Source organism: Plectropomus leopardus, chromosome 12 (genome assembly GCF_026936395.1).
Source record: "Plectropomus leopardus strain MGB_pleo_1.0 chromosome 12, ASM2693639v1, whole genome shotgun sequence".
NCBI classification, from domain to species: Eukaryota; Metazoa; Chordata; class Actinopteri; order Perciformes; family Serranidae; genus Plectropomus; species Plectropomus leopardus.
This window is the reverse complement of record NC_142187.1, coordinates 23396278-23403564: the sequence shown is the minus strand read 5'-3', so window position 1 is coordinate 23403564 and position 7287 is coordinate 23396278.

Genomic DNA, 7287 nt, shown 5'->3' with positions numbered 1-7287 from the left:
AAAAATGACCACAAAGAGACACAAAACCACAAAAAAAAAAAATGCCTAACAACTACAAAAAAATGCAAAATGACCATAAAGTCTGTGTTTTCTGCTCTTATGTAGGGGAAGTGGTGGGGCCATTTGTATATTTTTCCCAGGGGCCCATTATCTCATAATCCAGCCATGGTGTACCTCCTATTCTGCAAAAACTACAATTGGAATACTTTGATTTATAGTGTTTGCAATATTTAACTTGATTGCAAAGTAATATAAGTTTTTACTGTCATGACATTACTTTTGCTTGATAGTTATTTTAATGGATAATTTAACACCAGGCATCAGTTGAAAATGAGTCTTTTGGCACACTAACACATTCAAACTGTTATTGATCACTATGCAATTTTTCTATTATAATGTCTTTTAGATAAAAAAAAAAAAGAAAAATGCAATCCTTATTTTTTCAAAGGACTCCCCGTCCTTCAATGGATGTTAAGGGCTCAATTAACCTTTGTTATACACCCTCTGAACAATTATTCTATACTCGAGATGTGATTTGTTTTTTGATTTGGGCACCCAATACATTTGCTTGCTTCTCTGTAATAGCTTCAGGATCAATGTGGGCTCATTTAAAGTCTGGCAAGTGATATTGCTGTAAATACAGCTGACAGTAATTAAAGAAAACAGCAGCCAACACATATAATCCCCAGCAGAGTGAGTGGAGATAGTGGTTATGCAAAGAATGTGTCATGCCGGGTTCAACATTCTTGAGGTCAAAAGGAGTCCATTTGGGAGTTTAGTGTTTTGTGTATCTGCTCCAAGATGACAACCAAGTGACACAGAGTATAAACTTATGTTTCCATTTAGTTTTTGACACTTTGGCCTGTGCTTCTCTGTGCACACACTGTGCATCAGATAGGTGTGTCGGAGCTACGTAAAGTGAAAGGGAGTGAAAAAGACGAGAAGTGGAGGGGGGGTCATGCATACCTTGTGTCAGTGTTAGTCAGGGTTGTGATGTTTAAAAAACGTCAGTGACAAGTCTGAAAAGTAAACACTTAACTTGAGGGTGATTTTTTTGCTTGTGCAGGAATGTTAATGAGAAGAAGTGGCGTAAAAGATACAGCCACAAAAATTCCATCTAACATCTGAAGTGCTTTGGTCTTTATGAATGAGGTCAGAAGGTTGCAAAAAATCTGACTGCCTTTGCGACTAATGGAGAAACAATAGTAGACTATGCTGACAGACACATTTTGCCCTCTGGTGTTTTAGGCCTGAGCCACACCCACTCAACACACACAACTACTCCCTCATGTGCAAGTGTGAGAACGGAGCGAATGAGAGAGAGACAGGAGGAGAGGAGGGCAGGATCATTGGAACCAACGCCCTAAACTGGAATTTTCAAACTATTCAAGCACCTTCAAACTTTTTTGAATGCAAGGAAAATCTTGACTTGATTTTACAGTACCCTTACAGTAATTATACGTGCTTTCAAATGTATGATGACAGTCTCATCTAGTACAATGACAGTTTCTTGAAAGACCAGCCTCAAAACACACCCACCTAAAGACACACCCTACATTTTTTAGGATCAGGTGGGTTTGCGTAACGCATTTGCTTTTCCCACTCCTAATACACTCTTCAAACAAAAGACACTGCAAGACTGCACATGTACGATTTTCCTTCCAACTGATCTCCTGGCGAGAAAGACAGACTGAACACTAGGACACTGAACTTTGCTGTACTATGTAATGAGATAGTGAAGAATAATTGGGAGCAAGCCATTACTCATAGGCTCTGTAATGGTTAGGGTTTGGCCTGATTAACTCTGATTATGAGAAACATAGTCCTTTGCACATTTTCCCTAGCTTTATTAAAAATCTTTAACTCATTTCTTGCAATTTGCAAGACATTTCTTGCAATTTTCAAGACATTTCTTGCCAAGTTGCTTATTGCCTTTTACTACATGCTTTGGAAACTTGGGGTCCAAGATTTTAAATATTACTGAAAGGTCTCTGAATGCAGCACAAGAAAAGTTAAGTCGATCTGGGTTTGAAAGGGTTTAACTTCAGACACACAACTGATTTAAAGTTCTGAGATTGTTGAGATTGTTGTCCAGGAAGTTTTCCTTTTCACAGCACTTTTTTTTTTTTTTTTGCAAGATAGGAATCTTTCTTTGGAACTTAAGTTTCATGACAGTCACAGCGAGGTGTGGCAGATAGTGCAGGGATGGTTCATTTTGTCAGAATTAGTCATACCTGTCTTCCATGGTATGGATCCACCCTCTGGCTAATCTTCTTTTCTCTTTAAGGTTGCTCTTTAACCTATACATTCTCTGTGTGTTGTACATTCAGGTCAACATGGGGCCTTTTGAGAAGAAAGTAAAAGCTTGACTAACTGTCCTCTCAGTTTGGACGTAAATATTTAACTCAATGTTTGCTTTTTGTACTGAAAACCAGTGTGTGTCACTTCTGCATTTCCTGGCTGCAAAGACGAGATTTGTCACAAAGTGGAATTTGTCCCTCATGCAATAGTTACTGACAACACTGTGACATCTGGAGTATAAAACCAAACAAACTCACACCAAAGTGTCTGCCATGATTAATTCAAACAATGCAAGGGTGACACCAGGTTAGCTCCCACAAATGATATCCAGTGATTCACAGTGAGTGTGAGACCCGCTGACACTTGCAGACACACATATGATATCATTTCCAGACACTTGCACTGACATCATTCACTGAGTAAACAGTGACAGAAAAAAACACCCTGACAGCTGGTTTATGAAGTTAGGTATACAATTGACATTGTCTCGCTTATTAACTTTGTGACCTAAGTTTCCCCAGCAGCTTGTTAACATACAGATGGTTCCTCAGACTTTCCGCTGCTTCACAGATTCACAGAATAATACTGAAATAAGAGAATGTGCTTTACAGGACCACTGTTAGGTAGAACCAAGGTCTTTACATGAACTAAATAAAAAGTAATTTGTAAAAAAAAAAAAAGAGAGAGAAATACTACTACTACTACTACTACTACTACTACTACTACTACTAATAATAATAATAATAAATATTGAGGACATGACTTCAACCCCAGGCTTTAGAAAATGTTTGACTCAACCAGATACATTTTTCATGATTTTTTATTTATTTATTTTTTTAAAATCTGATTAATAAAAAAGTGTTTTATTTTATTTTAAGTAAATTTTACTACTGTTTCAAAGGTGTACAATCCTGGTGAATAATACAAACTCCCCTCAGTTTATTTTAATCTGATTTTTAAGCAATTCAATTTAAAATACATTCCCAGAAACACCCTCGAAATACCAGATATTGGGAAGAATATATTTGTAGTTGTAAAATGTAAATTCCTCCTCCGTAGGTCCACGGCCTTACCCGTTAGCTGTAACAAATCTTTGAAGCTAAAAAACCTTTGTGGTTACCACCTTTTTTTCTGTTGTGTTTGCTTATCTGCTGGAAGATTAACTGAAGGCTCTGTATAGTATGTGTGTGCTTGCGTGTGTGCGCTTGCGTGTGTGTGTGTGTGTGTGTGTGTGTCTTCATGTGGTCGTAGACAGTCCACGCTTTGTGCACACTGCCCATGAAATTATCGTTTTTCTTACCTATCTAAGATGATACTAACCCCAAAGTAATAAATCACACAACATTGCACTCTCTCTTGGACTTTGAAACCAAAGTGCACTAGATGTATATCTATATGTGGTTACACTGTCTTTGAGAGGATTTGTTGTTTGTTGTTTTTTATCACAGTATGTTATGATACCGTCTAAATCAATGAATCTAATAAATATGCACATGTACACACACCGTTATCTGGCTGGATAAAAGGAAGAGGGAAGTTGTCTTTCCACTGTAGAACAGATCTGAATTACTCATTGTAGAGTGAAAGTTTAGTTACGCCTTTTTTTTTTTTTTCACTTTTACACCTCATGTGTAACCGGCCGGTTTATGGGATCCAGACAGGCGCGTAGAACATGCACACACACATTTGCAATCACTCATAGCATCGCATCAGGGCGGGTCCTGGACACACCTGAATAAGTTGCTAGGGAGGGTTCAAAGCAGGTTTGAATGATAAACTGCACAGTGAGATAGTGTGACGGTACAATGGTCGACTGGTTTCTGTTGGCCCAAAGCCATGTGATATATTCTGCACACACAGGCTTTGTCTTAATGACAGATATCAAAAGAGTGCAGATAAAATACATTCGCTCATTAATGTTTTTTCTTATTGTTGTCTGTCAGATAAAAGAGCAGCAGTCAAAAGAAGAAAAAGCCATTCATAATTCATTAGCTGTTGCAGAACACACAAAAATGTGAATAATGTGGATCTCACTGCTTTATTTGACCCACATTCTCTTATTTATTGTGCAAGAATTTGAAACCTGCTTTCAACAGAAAAAAACCCTCTTACCCTGACAAATTACACTAAAAACTACAAAATACAAAACTGAATGATTTTTGCCAGATTTAAGAAAAAAAGCTGCAAGTGCTGCAATAACGAGGAGCAGTGCTGTTACTCCAGTCCGCCTGCAGGGGTCATCCGTGTGTAACAAGACACAACAAGTCATTGCAGGCCATCCACCTCAGGGGCCCTCGGTCATCAATCTGGGGCCGCTCAGGAATGTTTACTATGTATGCACTAAAACCAAAATGTGTGTTGATTCTTAGAATATGTAAAATCTTACATCAAGGTGTACTCCAGTGAAATGTACATTTCTGAGTATCATGAAAGTCTTTGCAGTATTATGAGAGAATTTGAGGTTGCTCGGTGGAACCTGCTAGAGGGAAAACATTATAGTGTAAAAAAAAAGTAACTTCCTGTTACCACTACTCGGCCTCATATCTTCCACACCATTAAACGAAACTCAAATGGGTTGCTAATTAGGTTTGTCCCCACCAGAAGACAGGATTTACAAATTTTGAAGTCATTTCGGCAAAAGCTGTAAGAGAAGTTGGATCTGAAAAATTGCAACAAACTATTTTTCAATTTAAAATGGGGGACTTCCTGTTGGGTTTAGAGTGTGGCCGCCACTGACTTTTTTGTTTGTCTTGTGATGCTCCATACACCACCAAATTTTTGCATGTGTACATAAAACAGGCCGGAGGGGCTCCTTCATTGAAGTGTGTTAGGTGGCGCTCTTGGGCCATTTTTGAGCATTTTTTTGAGCCCATACAACTAACCTGTAAAATTTTTCACCAGCCCTGATGTCTGTGCAAAATTTGGTGACTTTTTAAGTATGTTGAGGCCTTCAAAAATGGGTCACACTTGTTAAAAAAAAAAGAAGAGGAAGAATTCCTTCAGTTTCAATAAGGTCCTCGCATCGTTGGTGCTTGGGCCCTAATAATAATAATAATAAATGGACCAATTACAATAGGGTCCTCGCACCATTCGGTGCTCGGGCCCTAAAAAAACAAGAAATGTGCATTATTGAGCACCTTAAGTGAGTAAAAAGTATGTAATATCGTATCCTGGCCAGGAGGGTGAAGCATTGCTAAACACATGTTCTGCAGATAAAGCAGGGGTCTACTTATCACATGGTCAGATTAATATGGTGAGTGTAAATCAAACCTGACCAATATTGAATTTTTTGCCATCATAAATTATATCACCTCTTTCTATGAGGTGCCCTGAAATCATTCACAATGACCATTATGACACAAAATAATCATGTTCATAATTCAAGACATCTGGGCTCAGGCCAATTCAGAACAGTAATAATACAAAATGAATGTGTCACTTAAATTAAGTGTAAAGACTATTTTTGCAACTAAATGTCTTTATTCATGATACACATTCATTTTTATAAGATGTCTTGCAAAACAAGTAGAATTTCAGTTCACTTAGGGCAAAAGATTGCAAAACATTAAAACAGTTAATAATCTTATCTGATACTGATCAAAATGCATTTGTCAAAAAGTGCGTGAAGGAAATCTGATGTGTTGGTATCAGGAACAAAATGAAAATGGATCATTAGTCACTTTATTTCTGTGGTTGTTATAAAAAGTGGAGTCACTTTCCAGCAAGGCACACCGTATAAAGAGTTTATAAGTGGTGGCTTTATTGATGGGTAATAAATGATTTATTGATGCTGTCTAAATTAATAAGGAAACCAGCTGGGATGCCAGGTTGTGATAAAATCAGTTGGCTGCTGTTTAGCTTAACTTGTTTATTTAGTTTTCAGTTAATTAGCAAAACCTCTCTATGTTTAGTTTAACCACTTACCTGCTACAAAGTGCTGAAGATCATCTGAACAAAATTAATTCATTACAAATTTACATTTACAACTCCGGACTCGATGAAGTATAATAGTAGAGAAACCTAATTATTAATGACTTGCTAACATTTCTGGCTCATTATAAAGTGAGAAATCATTGCATTTTTCACCACCAGGCAGTAGTAGAAGAGGTTTTCAGATCTTTGACTTAAGTAAAAACAGAAATACAACAAGTCTTGCATTAAAATTGTTACTCACGTAGAAGTACAAAAACATTAGCATCAAAATATTATAATATACAAAAGTAAAAGTACTGATTATGCATAAAGACAGGCAGCTGCTTTAATGCTTCAGCTGGTACAGGTGGAGCTCATTTAATGACACTTTAATAATATATAATATTTTATAAGATGATTTATACTTTGTATTAAAGGACCAATGTGGAAGATTTGGGGGCATCTATTGGCAGATATTCATATTATTATAAAATGCCCTGGAAATAAGAGTAGTTGTGTTTTTTTTGTAGAATGAGACTTATTTATTTATTTATTTATTTGTATCAACGTACTCAGTGGGTCCTCTACCATCAAAAACTGGCTCTGGATAGCACTTTTCCTGTTTCCCACTGCAGTTCTTGTACTTGCTTGGCACAAGCGAGACGTTTCAGTTCTGCAACTTCACCACTAGATGCCAGAAAAATCCTACACACTTAAACTTAAATAATCTGCAATGAACTTTAACCAAAACTTTTACATGTAAATATAAAATGAAGATACTAGACTAAAGTACAAATTCCTCAACAATGTACTTTAGTGAAGTACTTGAGTAAGCTTAATGTACTTTCACCACTGCCTTTAGGCAAGTTAAAAGTTCTTTTTCAAAAAATATCTTATTGATCTGTAAATGCATAAATAAAAAAGTGATGAGTAAAAGAGTAACCTTCAATAAAGGAAGTTACAAACCCTTCATATTGTATTAAAAATTGGGCCCTGCAGAATTGTATGAGACTTTACAAAATTAGGCAAAAACCTCAGTGAGATCTAGTGAACACCACTGTGAAAAAAAACTAA